The following is a 15,786-nucleotide window of genomic DNA, read 5'->3' as shown; positions in this document are numbered from 1 at the left end:
GGAGGGTCTGGCCTGCCTTCAGCTCCCTGTACACTGGTGCATTGCTGGTTGTCTAAGGAGCTGGAAACCACCTCCAAACGTGCTGTCCTTCAGGGAGATGGTGGACGGGGCCTGAAAAGGCCTTGTGTGCACTGACCCCAGCATTCAAACCTTCGCCAGCTAGGGAGGAACGCACCTGGAGACCATCTCAGAACGGGCACAAAACTAGCTTCTGGGAGCTGCATTCGTGAAAGTGAAACTCTCCTGGGGAAACCAAGCTCAGCTCCCATGCGTGTTTGCTCAGGAAAGCAGTGCTTTCTGGTTTCTCCCCTAGCCCTGAGCTCGCCCTATGGCAGAGGATTGTCTGGGCTGCTTCCTCCTCCCTGTGCACCGTTGCAATTCTGGTAGACGCCGGAGCTGGAAACCACCTCCAAACGTGCTCCCCTTCGGGGAGAAAGCCGATGCGGCCTGAAACGGCCTTGTGTGCACTGGCCCCATCACCCCACACTTCGCCAGCTAGGGAGGGACCCACCTAGGGCCCATCACAGAAAAGGCACAAACTAGCTTCAGGGAGCAACATTCGTGAAAGTGAAACACTTCGCGGGAACCCAAGCTCAGCCACAATGCGTGTTTGCTCACGTAAGAAATGCTTGTGGTTTCTCCCTTAGCCCTGTGCTCGCCATAGCACCAAGGAGGGTCTGGGCTGCCTCCAGCTCCCTGTGCACTGGTGCTTTGCTGGAGGTCTAAGGAGCTGGAAACCACCTCCAAACGTGCTCTCCTTCATAGAGAAGGCGGATGTGGCCTGAGAAGGCCTTGTGTAACCTGGCCCCTGCACCCCACTCTTTGCCAGCTAGGGAGGGACCCACCTAGGGCCCACCTCAAAAACGGCACAAAACGAGCTTCTGGGAGCTGCATTCACGAAAGTGAAACTCTCCTCGGGAAACCAAGCTCAGCCCCAATGCGTGTGTGCTCAGGAAAGCAGCGCTTGTGGTTTCCCCGCTAACCCTGTTTTCGACCTGGGGCCAAGGAGGGTCGGGGCTGCCTCCCACTCCCTGGGCACTGGTGCTCTGCTGGTGGTCTGAGGAGATGGAAAACACCTCCAAACGTGCTCTCTTTTGAGGGGAAGGTGGATGGGGCCTGAAAAGGCCTTGTGTGCACTGGCCCCAGCATCCCACCCTTCGCCAGCTAGGGAGGGACCCACCTAGGGCCCCTCTCAGAAATGGCACAAAACTAGCTTCTCGGAGCTGCATTTGCGAAAGTGAAAGTCTCCTTGGGAAACCAAGCTCGACTCCAATGCGTGTTTGTTCAGGAAAGCAGTGCTTGCTGGTTTCTCCCCTAGCGCTGTGCTCGCCCTAGGGCCTAGGAGGGTCTGGGCTGCCTCCCGCTCCCTGTGCACCAGTGCTTTTCTGGTGGTCGCCTGACTGGGAAGCAACTCCAAACGTGCTCTCCTTTGGGGAGAATGTGGATGGGGCCTGAAAAGGTCTTGAGTGCACTGTCCCCAGCATCACTCCCTTCGCCAGCTAGGGAGGGACCCACCTAGGGCCCATCTCAGAAAAGGCACAAAACTAGTTTCTCGGAGCTGCTTTTGCGAGAGTGAAACTCTCCGCGGGAAACCAAGCTCGGCCCCAATGCGTGTTTGCTCAGGAAAGCAGTGCTTGCTGGTTTCTCCCTTAGCCCTCTGCTCGCCATAGGGCCAAGGAGGGTCTGGCCTGCCTTCAGCTCCCTGTACACTGGTGCATTGCTGGTTGTCTAAGGAGCTGGAAACCACCTCCAAACGTGCTGTCCTTCAGGGAGATGGTGGACGGGGCCTGAAAAGGCCTTGTGTGCACTGACCCCAGCATTCAAACCTTCGCCAGCTAGGGAGGAACGCACCTGGAGACCATCTCAGAACGGGCACAAAACTAGCTTCTGGGAGCTGCATTCGTGAAAGTGAAACTCTCCTGGGGAAACCAAGCTCAGCTCCCATGCGTGTTTGCTCAGGAAAGCAGTGCTTTCTGGTTTCTCCCCTAGCCCTGAGCTCGCCCTATGGCAGAGGATTGTCTGGGCTGCTTCCTCCTCCCTGTGCACCGTTGCAATTCTGGTAGACGCCGGAGCTGGAAACCACCTCCAAACGTGCTCCCCTTCGGGGAGAAAGCCGATGCGGCCTGAAACGGCCTTGTGTGCACTGGCCCCATCACCCCACACTTCGCCAGCTAGGGAGGGACCCACCTAGGGCCCATCACAGAAAAGGCACAAACTAGCTTCAGGGAGCAACATTCGTGAAAGTGAAACACTTCGCGGGAACCCAAGCTCAGCCACAATGCGTGTTTGCTCAGGTAAGAAATGCTTGTGGTTTCTCCCTTAGCCCTGTGCTCGCCATAGCACCAAGGAGGGTCTGGGCTGCCTCCAGCTCCCTGTGCACTGGTGCTTTGCTGGAGGTCTAAGGAGCTGGAAACCACCTCCAAACGTGCTCTCCTTCATGGCGAAGGCGGATGTGGCCTGAAAAGGCCTTGTGTGCCCTGGCCCCTGCACCCCACCCTTCGCCAGCTAGGGAGGGACCCACCTAGGGCCCACCTCAAAAACGGCACAAAACGAGCTTCTGGGAGCTGCATTCACGAAAGTGAAACTCTCCTCGGGAAACCAAGCTCAGCCCCAATGCGTGTGTGCTCAGGAAAGCAGCGCTTGTGGTTTCCCCGCTAGCCCTGTTTTCGCCCTAGGGCCAAGGAGGGTCCGGGCTGCCTCCCACTCCCTGTGCACTGGTGCTCTGCTGGTGGTCTGAGGAGATGGAAAACACCTCCAAACGTGCTCTCTTTTGAGGGGAAGGTGGATGGGGCCTGAAAAGGCCTTGTGTGCACTGGCCCCAGCATCCCACCCTTCGCCAGCTAGGGAGGGACCCACCTAGGGCCCCTCTCAGAAATGGCACAAAACTAGCTTCTCGGAGCTGCATTTGCGAAAGTGAAAGTCTCCTTGGGAAACCAAGCTCGACTCCAATGCGTTTGTTCAGGAAAGCAGTGCTTGCTGGTTTCTCCCCTAGCGCTGTGCTCGCCCTAGGGCCTAGGAGGGTCTGGGCTGCCTCCCGCTCCCTGTGCACCAGTGCTTTTCTGGTGGTCGCCTGACTGGGAAGCAACTCCAAACGTGCTCTCCTTTGGGGAGAATGTGGATGGGGCCTGAAAAGGTCTTGAGTGCACTGTCCCCAGCATCACTCCCTTCGCCAGCTAGGGAGGGACCCACCTAGGGCCCATCTCAGAAAAGGCACAAAACTAGTTTCTCGGAGCTGCTTTTGCGAGAGTGAAACTCTCCGCGGGAAACCAAGCTCGGCCCCAATGCGTGTTTGCTCAGGAAAGCAGTGCTTGCTGGTTTCTCCCTTAGCCCTCTGCTCGCCATAGGGCCAAGGAGGGTCTGGCCTGCCTTCAGCTCCCTGTACACTGGTGCATTGCTGGTTGTCTAAGGAGCTGGAAACCACCTCCAAACGTGCTGTCCTTCAGGGAGATGGTGGACGGGGCCTGAAAAGGCCTTGTGTGCACTGACCCCAGCATTCAAACCTTCGCCAGCTAGGGAGGAACGCACCTGGAGACCATCTCAGAACGGGCACAAAACTAGCTTCTGGGAGCTGCATTCGTGAAAGTGAAACTCTCCTGGGGAAACCAAGCTCAGCTCCCATGCGTGTTTGCTCAGGAAAGCAGTGCTTTCTGGTTCCTCCCCTAGCCCTGAGCTCGCCCTATGGCAGAGGATTGTCTGGGCTGCTTCCTCCTCCCTGTGCACCGTTGCAATTCTGGTAGACGCCGGAGCTGGAAACCACCTCCAAACGTGCTCCCCTTCGGGGAGAAAGCCGATGCGGCCTGAAACGGCCTTGTGTGCACTGGCCCCATCACCCCACACTTCGCCAGCTAGGGAGGGACCCACCTAGGGCCCATCACAGAAAAGGCACAAACTAGCTTCAGGGAGCAACATTCGTGAAAGTGAAACACTTCGCGGGAACCCAAGCTCAGCCACAATGCGTGTTTGCTCACGTAAGAAATGCTTGTGGTTTCTCCCTTAGCCCTGTGCTCGCCATAGCACCAAGGAGGGTCTGGGCTGCCTCCAGCTCCCTGTGCACTGGTGCTTTGCTGGAGGTCTAAGGAGCTGGAAACCACCTCCAAACGTGCTCTCCTTCATGGCGAAGGCGGATGTGGCCTGAAAAGGCCTTGTGTGCCCTGGCCCCTGCACCCCACCCTTCACCAGCTAGGGAGGGACCCACCTAGGGCCCACCTCAAAAACGGCACAAAACGAGCTTCTGGGAGCTGCATTCACGAAAGTGAAACTCTCCTCGGGAAACCAAGCTCAGCCCCAATGCGTGTGTGCTCAGGAAAGCAGTGCTTGTGGTTTCCCCGCTAGCCCTGTTTTCGCCCTAGGGCCAAGGAGGGTCCGGGCTGCCTCCCACTCCCTGTGCACTGGTGCTCTGCTGGTGGTCTGAGGAGATGGAAAACACCTCCAAACGTGCTCTCTTTTGAGGGGAAGGTGGATGGGGCCTGAAAAGGCCTTGTGTGCACTGGCCCCAGCATCCCACCCTTCGCCAGCTAGGGAGGGACCCACCTAGGGCCCCTCTCAGAAATGGCACAAAACTAGCTTCTCGGAGCTGCATTTGCGAAAGTGAAAGTCTCCTTGGGAAACCAAGCTCGACTCCAATGCGTGTTTGTTCAGGAAAGCAGTGCTTGCTGGTTTCTCCCCTAGCGCTGTGCTCGCCCTAGGGCCTAGGAGGGTCTGGGCTGCCTCCCGCTCCCTGTGCACCAGTGCTTTTCTGGTGGTCGCCTGACTGGGAAGCAACTCCAAACGTGCTCTCCTTTGGGGAGAATGTGGATGGGGCCTGAAAAGGTCTTGAGTGCACTGTCCCCAGCATCACTCCCTTCGCCAGCTAGGGAGGGACCCACCTAGGGCCCATCTCAGAAAAGGCACAAAACTAGTTTCTCGGAGCTGCTTTTGCGAGAGTGAAACTCTCCGCGGGAAACCAAGCTCGGCCCCAATGCATGTTTGCTCAGGAAAGCAGTGCTTGCTGGTTTCTCCCTTAGCCCTCTGCTCGCCATAGGGCCAAGGAGGGTCTGGCCTGCCTTCAGCTCCCTGTACACTGGTGCATTGCTGGTTGTCTAAGGAGCTGGAAACCACCTCCAAACGTGCTGTCCTTCAGGGAGATGGTGGACGGGGCCTGAAAAGGCCTTGTGTGCACTGACCCCAGCATTCAAACCTTCGCCAGCTAGGGAGGAACGCACCTGGAGACCATCTCAGAACGGGCACAAAACTAGCTTCTGGGAGCTGCATTCGTGAAAGTGAAACTCTCCTGGGGAAACCAAGCTCAGCTCCCATGCGTGTTTGCTCAGGAAAGCAGTGCTTTCTGGTTTCTCCCCTAGCCCTGAGCTCGCCCTATGGCAGAGGATTGTCTGGGCTGCTTCCTCCTCCCTGTGCACCGTTGCAATTCTGGTAGACGCCGGAGCTGGAAACCACCTCCAAACGTGCTCCCCTTCGGGGAGAAAGCCGATGCGGCCTGAAACGGCCTTGTGTGCACTGGCCCCATCACCCCACACTTCGCCAGCTAGGGAGGGACCCACCTAGGGCCCATCACAGAAAAGGCACAAACTAGCTTCAGGGAGCAACATTCGTGAAAGTGAAACACTTCGCGGGAACCCAAATTCAGCCACAATGCGTGTTTGCTCACGTAAGAAATGCTTGTGGTTTCTCCCTTAGCCCTGTACTCGCCATAGCACCAAGGAGGGTCTGGGCTGCCTCCAGCTCCCTGTGCACTGGTGCTTTGCTGGAGGTCTAAGGAGCTGGAAACCACCTCCAAACGTGCTCTCCTTCATAGAGAAGGCGGATGTGGCCTGAAAAGGCCTTGTGTAACCTGGCCCCTGCACCCCACTCTTTGCCAGCTAGGGAGGGACCCACCTAGGGCCCACCTCAAAAACGGCACAAAACGAGCTTCTGGGAGCTGCATTCACGAAAGTGAAACTCTCCTCGGGAAACCAAGCTCAGCCCCAATGCGTGTGTGCTCAGGAAAGCAGCGCTTGTGGTTTCCCCGCTAACCCTGTTTTCGCCCTGGGGCCAAGGAGGGTCCGGGCTGCCTCCCACTCCCTGGGCACTGGTGCTCTCCTGGTGGTCTGAGGAGATGGAAAACACCTCCAAACGTGCTCTCTTTTGAGGGGAAGGTGGATGGGGCCTGAAAAGGCCTTGTGTGCACTGGCCCCAGCATCCCACCCTTCGCCAGCTAGGGAGGGACCCACCTAGGGCCCCTCTCAGAAATGGCACAAAACTAGCTTCTCGGAGCTGCATTTGCGAAAGTGAAAGTCTCCTTGGGAAACCAAGCTCGACTCCAATGCGTGTTTGTTCAGGAAAGCAGTGCTTGCTGGTTTCTCCCCTAGCCCTGTGCTCGCCCTAGGGCCTAGGAGGGTCTGGGCTGCCTCCCGCTCCCTGTGCACCAGTGCTTTTCTGGTGGTCGCCTGACTGGGAAGCAACTCCAAACGTGCTCTCCTTTGGGGAGAATGTGGATGGGGCCTGAAAAGGTCTTGAGTGCACTGTCCCCAGCATCACTCCCTTCGCCAGCTAGGGAGGGACCCACCTAGGGCCCATCTCAGAAAAGGCACAAAACTAGTTTCTCGGAGCTGCTTTTGCGAGAGTGAAACTCTCCGCGGGAAACCAAGCTCGGCCCCAATGCGTGTTTGCTCAGGAAAGCAGTGCTTGCTGGTTTCTCCCTTAGCCCTCTGCTGGCCATAGGGCCAAGGAGGGTCTGGCCTGCCTTCAGCTCCCTGTACACTGGTGCATTGCTGGTTGTCTAAGGAGCTGGAAACCACCTGCAAACGTGCTGTCCTTCAGGGAGATGGTGGACGGGGCCTGAAAAGGCCTTGTGTGCACTGACCCCAGCATTCAAACCTTCGCCAGCTAGGGAGGAACGCACCTGGAGACCATCTCAGAACGGGCACAAAACTAGCTTCTGGGAGCTGCATTCGTGAAAGTGAAACTCTCCTGGGGAAACCAAGCTCAGCTCCCATGCGTGTTTGCTCAGGAAAGCAGTGCTTTCTGGTTCCTCCCCTAGCCCTGAGCTCGCCCTATGGCAGAGGATTGTCTGGGCTGCTTCCTCCTCCCTGTGCACCGTTGCAATTCTGGTAGACGCCGGAGCTGGAAACCACCTCCAAACGTGCTCCCCTTCGGGGAGAAAGCCGATGCGGCCTGAAACGGCCTTGTGTGCACTGGCCCCATCACCCCACACTTCGCCAGCTAGGGAGGGACCCACCTAGGGCCCATCACAGAAAAGGCACAAACTAGCTTCAGGGAGCAACATTCGTGAAAGTGAAACACTTCGCGGGAACCCAAGCTCAGCCACAATGCGTGTTTGCTCAGGTAAGAAATGCTTGTGGTTTCTCCCTTAGCCCTGTGCTCGCCATAGCACCAAGGAGGGTCTGGGCTGCCTCCAGCTCCCTGTGCACTGGTGCTTTGCTGGAGGTCTAAGGAGCTGGAAACCACCTCCAAACGTGCTCTCCTTCATGGCGAAGGCGGATGTGGCCTGAAAAGGCCTTGTGTGCCCTGGCCCCTGCACCCCACCCTTCGCCAGCTAGGGAGGGACCCACCTAGGGCCCACCTCAAAAACGGCACAAAACGAGCTTCTGGGAGCTGCATTCACGAAAGTGAAACTCTCCTCGGGAAACCAAGCTCAGCCCCAATGCGTGTGTGCTCAGGAAAGCAGTGCTTGTGGTTTCCCCGCTAGCCCTGTTTTCGCCCTAGGGCCAAGGAGGGTCCGGGCTGCCTCCCACTCCCTGTGCACTGGTGCTCTGCTGGTGGTCTGAGGAGATGGAAAACACCTCCAAACGTGCTCTCTTTTGAGGGGAAGGTGGATGGGGCCTGAAAAGGCCTTGTGTGCACTGGCCCCAGCATCCCACCCTTCGCCAGCTAGGGAGGGACCCACCTAGGGCCCCTCTCAGAAATGGCACAAAACTAGCTTCTCGGAGCTGCATTTGCGAAAGTGAAAGTCTCCTTGGGAAACCAAGCTCGACTCCAATGCGTGTTTGTTCAGGAAAGCAGTGCTTGCTGGTTTCTCCCCTAGCGCTGTGCTCGCCCTAGGGCCTAGGAGGGTCTGGGCTGCCTCCTGCTCCCTGTGCACCAGTGCTTTTCTGGTGGTCGCCTGACTGGGAAGCAACTCCAAACGTGCTCTCCTTTGGGGAGAATGTGGATGGGGCCTGAAAAGGTCTTGAGTGCACTGTCCCCAGCATCACTCCCTTCGCCAGCTAGGGAGGGACCCACCTAGGGCCCATCTCAGAAAAGGCACAAAACTAGTTTCTCGGAGCTGCTTTTGCGAGAGTGAAACTCTCCGCGGGAAACCAAGCTCGGCCCCAATGCGTGTTTGCTCAGGAAAGCAGTGCTTGCTGGTTTCTCCCTTAGCCCTCTGCTCGCCATAGGGCCAAGGAGGGTCTGGCCTGCCTTCAGCTCCCTGTACACTGGTGCATTGCTGGTTGTCTAAGGAGCTGGAAACCACCTCCAAACGTGCTGTCCTTCAGGGAGATGGTGGACGGGGCCTGAAAAGGCCTTGTGTGCACTGACCCCAGCATTCAAACCTTCGCCAGCTAGGGAGGAACGCACCTGGAGACCATCTCAGAACGGGCACAAAACTAGCTTCTGGGAGCTGCATTCGTGAAAGTGAAACTCTCCTGGGGAAACCAAGCTCAGCTCCCATGCGTGTTTGCTCAGGAAAGCAGTGCTTTCTGGTTCCTCCCCTAGCCCTGAGCTCGCCCTATGGCAGAGGATTGTCTGGGCTGCTTCCTCCTCCCTGTGCACCGTTGCAATTCTGGTAGACGCCGGAGCTGGAAACCACCTCCAAACGTGCTCCCCTTCGGGGAGAAAGCCGATGCGGCCTGAAACGGCCTTGTGTGCACTGGCCCCATCACCCCACACTTCGCCAGCTAGGGAGGGACCCACCTAGGGCCCATCACAGAAAAGGCACAAACTAGCTTCAGGGAGCAACATTCGTGAAAGTGAAACACTTCGCGGGAACCCAAGCTCAGCCACAATGCGTGTTTGCTCAGGTAAGAAATGCTTGTGGTTTCTCCCTTAGCCCTGTGCTCGCCATAGCACCAAGGAGGGTCTGGGCTGCCTCCAGCTCCCTGTGCACTGGTGCTTTGCTGGAGGTCTAAGGAGCTGGAAACCACCTCCAAACGTGCTCTCCTTCATGGCGAAGGCGGATGTGGCCTGAAAAGGCCTTGTGTGCCCTGGCCCCTGCACCCCACCCTTCGCCAGCTAGGGAGGGACCCACCTAGGGCCCACCTCAAAAACGGCACAAAACGAGCTTCTGGGAGCTGCATTCACGAAAGTGAAACTCTCCTCGGGAAACCAAGCTCAGCCCCAATGCGTGTGTGCTCAGGAAAGCAGTGCTTGTGGTTTCCCCGCTAGCCCTGTTTTCGCCCTAGGGCCAAGGAGGGTCCGGGCTGCCTCCCACTCCCTGTGCACTGGTGCTCTGCTGGTGGTCTGAGGAGATGGAAAACACCTCCAAACGTGCTCTCTTTTGAGGGGAAGGTGGATGGGGCCTGAAAAGGCCTTGTGTGCACTGGCCCCAGCATCCCACCCTTCGCCAGCTAGGGAGGGACCCACCTAGGGCCCCTCTCAGAAATGGCACAAAACTAGCTTCTCGGAGCTGCATTTGCGAAAGTGAAAGTCTCCTTGGGAAACCAAGCTCGACTCCAATGCGTGTTTGTTCAGGAAAGCAGTGCTTGCTGGTTTCTCCCCTAGCCCTGTGCTCGCCCTAGGGCCTAGGAGGGTCTGGGCTGCCTCCCGCTCCCTGTGCACCAGTGCTTTTCTGGTGGTCGCCTGACTGGGAAGCAACTCCAAACGTGCTCTCCTTTGGGGAGAATGTGGATGGGGCCTGAAAAGGTCTTGAGTGCACTGTCCCCAGCATCACTCCCTTCGCCAGCTAGGGAGGGACCCACCTAGGGCCCATCTCAGAAAAGGCACAAAACTAGTTTCTCGGAGCTGCTTTTGCGAGAGTGAAACTCTCCGCGGGAAACCAAGCTCGGCCCCAATGCGTGTTTGCTCAGGAAAGCAGTGCTTGCTGGTTTCTCCCTTAGCCCTCTGCTCGCCATAGGGCCAAGGAGGGTCTGGCCTGCCTTCAGCTCCCTGTACACTGGTGCATTGCTGGTTGTCTAAGGAGCTGGAAACCACCTCCAAACGTGCTGTCCTTCAGGGAGATGGTGGACGGGGCCTGAAAAGGCCTTGTGTGCACTGACCCCAGCATTCAAACCTTCGCCAGCTAGGGAGGAACGCACCTGGAGACCATCTCAGAACGGGCACAAAACTAGCTTCTGGGAGCTGCATTCGTGAAAGTGAAACTCTCCTGGGGAAACCAAGCTCAGCTCCCATGCGTGTTTGCTCAGGAAAGCAGTGCTTTCTGGTTTCTCCCCTAGCCCTGAGCTCGCCCTATGGCAGAGGATTGTCTGGGCTGCTTCCTCCTCCCTGTGCACCGTTGCAATTCTGGTAGACGCCGGAGCTGGAAACCACCTCCAAACGTGCTCCCCTTCGGGGAGAAAGCCGATGCGGCCTGAAACGGCCTTGTGTGCACTGGCCCCATCACCCCACACTTCGCCAGCTAGGGAGGGACCCACCTAGGGCCCATCACAGAAAAGGCACAAACTAGCTTCAGGGAGCAACATTCGTGAAAGTGAAACACTTCGCGGGAACCCAAGCTCAGCCACAATGCGTGTTTGCTCACGTAAGAAATGCTTGTGGTTTCTCCCTTAGCCCTGTGCTCGCCATAGCACCAAGGAGGGTCTGGGCTGCCTCCAGCTCCCTGTGCACTGGTGCTTTGCTGGAGGTCTAAGGAGCTGGAAACCACCTCCAAACGTGCTCTCCTTCATGGCGAAGGCGGATGTGGCCTGAAAAGGCCTTGTGTGCCCTGGCCCCTGCACCCCACCCTTCACCAGCTAGGGAGGGACCCACCTAGGGCCCACCTCAAAAACGGCACAAAACGAGCTTCTGGGAGCTGCATTCACGAAAGTGAAACTCTCCTCGGGAAACCAAGCTCAGCCCCAATGCGTGTGTGCTCAGGAAAGCAGTGCTTGTGGTTTCCCCGCTAGCCCTGTTTTCGCCCTAGGGCCAAGGAGGGTCCGGGCTGCCTCCCACTCCCTGTGCACTGGTGCTCTGCTGGTGGTCTGAGGAGATGGAAAACACCTCCAAACGTGCTCTCTTTTGAGGGGAAGGTGGATGGGGCCTGAAAAGGCCTTGTGTGCACTGGCCCCAGCATCCCACCCTTCGCCAGCTAGGGAGGGACCCACCTAGGGCCCCTCTCAGAAATGGCACAAAACTAGCTTCTCGGAGCTGCATTTGCGAAAGTGAAAGTCTCCTTGGGAAACCAAGCTCGACTCCAATGCGTGTTTGTTCAGGAAAGCAGTGCTTGCTGGTTTCTCCCCTAGCGCTGTGCTCGCCCTAGGGCCTAGGAGGGTCTGGGCTGCCTCCCGCTCCCTGTGCACCAGTGCTTTTCTGGTGGTCGCCTGACTGGGAAGCAACTCCAAACGTGCTCTCCTTTGGGGAGAATGTGGATGGGGCCTGAAAAGGTCTTGAGTGCACTGTCCCCAGCATCACTCCCTTCGCCAGCTAGGGAGGGACCCACCTAGGGCCCATCTCAGAAAAGGCACAAAACTAGTTTCTCGGAGCTGCTTTTGCGAGAGTGAAACTCTCCGCGGGAAACCAAGCTCGGCCCCAATGCGTGTTTGCTCAGGAAAGCAGTGCTTGCTGGTTTCTCCCTTAGCCCTCTGCTCGCCATAGGGCCAAGGAGGGTCTGGCCTGCCTTCAGCTCCCTGTACACTGGTGCATTGCTGGTTGTCTAAGGAGCTGGAAACCACCTCCAAACGTGCTGTCCTTCAGGGAGATGGTGGACGGGGCCTGAAAAGGCCTTGTGTGCACTGACCCCAGCATTCAAACCTTCGCCAGCTAGGGAGGAACGCACCTGGAGACCATCTCAGAACGGGCACAAAACTAGCTTCTGGGAGCTGCATTCGTGAAAGTGAAACTCTCCTGGGGAAACCAAGCTCAGCTCCCATGCGTGTTTGCTCAGGAAAGCAGTGCTTTCTGGTTTCTCCCCTAGCCCTGAGCTCGCCCTATGGCAGAGGATTGTCTGGGCTGCTTCCTCCTCCCTGTGCACCGTTGCAATTCTGGTAGACGCCGGAGCTGGAAACCACCTCCAAACGTGCTCCCCTTCGGGGAGAAAGCCGATGCGGCCTGAAACGGCCTTGTGTGCACTGGCCCCATCACCCCACACTTCGCCAGCTAGGGAGGGACCCACCTAGGGCCCATCACAGAAAAGGCACAAACTAGCTTCAGGGAGCAACATTCGTGAAAGTGAAACACTTCGCGGGAACCCAAGCTCAGCCACAATGCGTGTTTGCTCACGTAAGAAATGCTTGTGGTTTCTCCCTTAGCCCTGTGCTCGCCATAGCACCAAGGAGGGTCTGGGCTGCCTCCAGCTCCCTGTGCACTGGTGCTTTGCTGGAGGTCTAAGGAGCTGGAAACCACCTCCAAACGTGCTCTCCTTCATAGAGAAGGCGGATGTGGCCTGAAAAGGCCTTGTGTAACCTGGCCCCTGCACCCCACTCTTTGCCAGCTAGGGAGGGACCCACCTAGGGCCCACCTCAAAAACGGCACAAAACGAGCTTCTGGGAGCTGCATTCACGAAAGTGAAACTCTCCTCGGGAAACCAAGCTCAGCCCCAATGCGTGTGTGCTCAGGAAAGCAGCGCTTGTGGTTTCCCCGCTAACCCTGTTTTCGACCTGGGGCCAAGGAGGGTCCGGGCTGCCTCCCACTCCCTGGGCACTGGTGCTCTCCTGGTGGTCTGAGGAGATGGAAAACACCTCCAAACGTGCTCTCTTTTGAGGGGAAGGTGGATGGGGCCTGAAAAGGCCTTGTGTGCACTGGCCCCAGCATCCCACCCTTCGCCAGCTAGGGAGGGACCCACCTAGGGCCCCTCTCAGAAATGGCACAAAACTAGCTTCTCGGAGCTGCATTTGCGAAAGTGAAAGTCTCCTTGGGAAACCAAGCTCGACTCCAATGCGTGTTTGTTCAGGAAAGCAGTGCTTGCTGGTTTCTCCCCTAGCCCTGTGCTCGCCCTAGGGCCTAGGAGGGTCTGGGCTGCCTCCCGCTCCCTGTGCACCAGTGCTTTTCTGGTGGTCGCCTGACTGGGAAGCAACTCCAAACGTGCTCTCCTTTGGGGAGAATGTGGATGGGGCCTGAAAAGGTCTTGAGTGCACTGTCCCCAGCATCACTCCCTTCGCCAGCTAGGGAGGGACCCACCTAGGGCCCATCTCAGAAAAGGCACAAAACTAGTTTCTCGGAGCTGCTTTTGCGAGAGTGAAACTCTCCGCGGGAAACCAAGCTCGGCCCCAATGCGTGTTTGCTCAGGAAAGCAGTGCTTGCTGGTTTCTCCCTTAGCCCTCTGCTCGCCATAGGGCCAAGGAGGGTCTGGCCTGCCTTCAGCTCCCTGTACACTGGTGCATTGCTGGTTGTCTAAGGAGCTGGAAACCACCTCCAAACGTGCTGTCCTTCAGGGAGATGGTGGACGGGGCCTGAAAAGGCCTTGTGTGCACTGACCCCAGCATTCAAACCTTCGCCAGCTAGGGAGGAACGCACCTGGAGACCATCTCAGAACGGGCACAAAACTAGCTTCTGGGAGCTGCATTCGTGAAAGTGAAACTCTCCTGGGGAAACCAAGCTCAGCTCCCATGCGGGTTTGCTCAGGAAAGCAGTGCTTTCTGGTTTCTCCCCTAGCCCTGAGCTCGCCCTATGGCAGAGGATTGTCTGGGCTGCTTCCTCCTCCCTGTGCACCGTTGCAATTCTGGTAGACGCCGGAGCTGGAAACCACCTCCAAACGTGCTCCCCTTCGGGGAGAAAGCCGATGCGGCCTGAAACGGCCTTGTGTGCACTGGCCCCATCACCCCACACTTCGCCAGCTAGGGAGGGACCCACCTAGGGCCCATCACAGAAAAGGCACAAACTAGCTTCAGGGAGCAACATTCGTGAAAGTGAAACATTTCGCGGGAACCCAAGCTCAGCCACAATGCGTGTTTGCTCACGTAAGAAATGCTTGTGGTTTCTCCCTTAGCCCTGTGCTCGCCATAGCACCAAGGAGGGTCTGGGCTGCCTCCAGCTCCCTGTGCACTGGTGCTTTGCTGGAGGTCTAAGGAGCTGGAAACCACCTCCAAACGTGCTCTCCTTCATGGCGAAGGCGGATGTGGCCTGAAAAGGCCTTGTGTGCCCTGGCCCCTGCACCCCACCCTTCGCCAGCTAGGGAGGGACCCACCTAGGGCCCACCTCAAAAACGGCACAAAACGAGCTTCTGGGAGCTGCATTCACGAAAGTGAAACTCTCCTCGGGAAACCAAGCTCAGCCCCAATGCGTGTGTGCTCAGGAAAGCAGCGCTTGTGGTTTCCCCTCTAACCCTGTTTTCGCCCTAGGGCCAAGGAGGGTCCGGGCTGCCTCCCACTCCCTGTGCACTGGTGCTCTGCTGGTGGTCTGAGGAGATGGAAAACACCTCCAAACGTGCTCTCTTTTGAGGGGAAGGTGGATGGGGCCTGAAAAGGCCTTGTGTGCACTGGCCCCAGCATCCCACCCTTCGCCAGCTAGGGAGGGACCCACCTAGGGCCCCTCTCAGAAATGGCACAAAACTAGCTTCTCGGAGCTGCATTTGCGAAAGTGAAAGTCTCCTTGGGAAACCAAGCTCGACTCCAATGCGTGTTTGTTCAGGAAAGCAGTGCTTGCTGGTTTCTCCCCTAGCGCTGTGCTCGCCCTAGGGCCTAGGAGGGTCTGGGCTGCCTCCCGCTCCCTGTGCACCAGTGCTTTTCTGGTGGTCGCCTGACTGGGAAGCAACTCCAAACGTGCTCTCCTTTGGGGAGAATGTGGATGGGGCCTGAAAAGGTCTTGAGTGCACTGTCCCCAGCATCACTCCCTTCGCCAGCTAGGGAGGGACCCACCTAGGGCCCATCTCAGAAAAGGCACAAAACTAGTTTCTCGGAGCTGCTTTTGCGAGAGTGAAACTCTCCGCGGGAAACCAAGCTCGGCCCCAATGCGTGTTTGCTCAGGAAAGCAGTGCTTGCTGGTTTCTCCCTTAGCCCTCTGCTCGCCATAGGGCCAAGGAGGGTCTGGCCTGCCTTCAGCTCCCTGTACACTGGTGCATTGCTGGTTGTCTAAGGAGCTGGAAACCACCTCCAAACGTGCTGTCCTTCAGGGAGATGGTGGACGGGGCCTGAAAAGGCCTTGTGTGCACTGACCCCAGCATTCAAACCTTCGCCAGCTAGGGAGGAACGCACCTGGAGACCATCTCAGAACGGGCACAAAACTAGCTTCTGGGAGCTGCATTCGTGAAAGTGAAACTCTCCTGGGGAAACCAAGCTCAGCTCCCATGCGTGTTTGCTCAGGAAAGCAGTGCTTTCTGGTTTCTCCCCTAGCCCTGAGCTCGCCCTATGGCAGAGGATTGTCTGGGCTGCTTCCTCCTCCCTGTGCACCGTTGCAATTCTGGTAGACGCCGGAGCTGGAAACCACCTCCAAACGTGCTCCCCTTCGGGGAGAAAGCCGATGCGGCCTGAAACGGCCTTGTGTGCACTGGCCCCATCACCCCACACTTCGCCAGCTAGGGAGGGACCCACCTAGGGCCCATCACAGAAAAGGCACAAACTAGCTTCAGGGAGCAACATTCGTGAAAGTGAAACACTTCGCGGGAACCCAAGCTCAGCCACAATGCGTGTTTGCTCACGTAAGAAATGCTTGTGGTTTCTCCCTTAGCCCTGTGCTCGCCATAGCACCAAGGAGGGTCTGGGCTGCCTCCAGCTCCCTGTGCAC

This window comes from Sus scrofa, chromosome 1 (assembly GCF_054392235.1).
Source record: "Sus scrofa isolate SSC_HxYL_T2T_F1_AM1 chromosome 1, Sscrofa_HxYL_maternal_Yorkshire_Landrace_v2.0, whole genome shotgun sequence".
In the NCBI taxonomy this organism is placed as follows: domain Eukaryota; kingdom Metazoa; phylum Chordata; class Mammalia; order Artiodactyla; family Suidae; genus Sus; species Sus scrofa.
Note: the sequence above shows the minus strand (reverse complement) of the source record.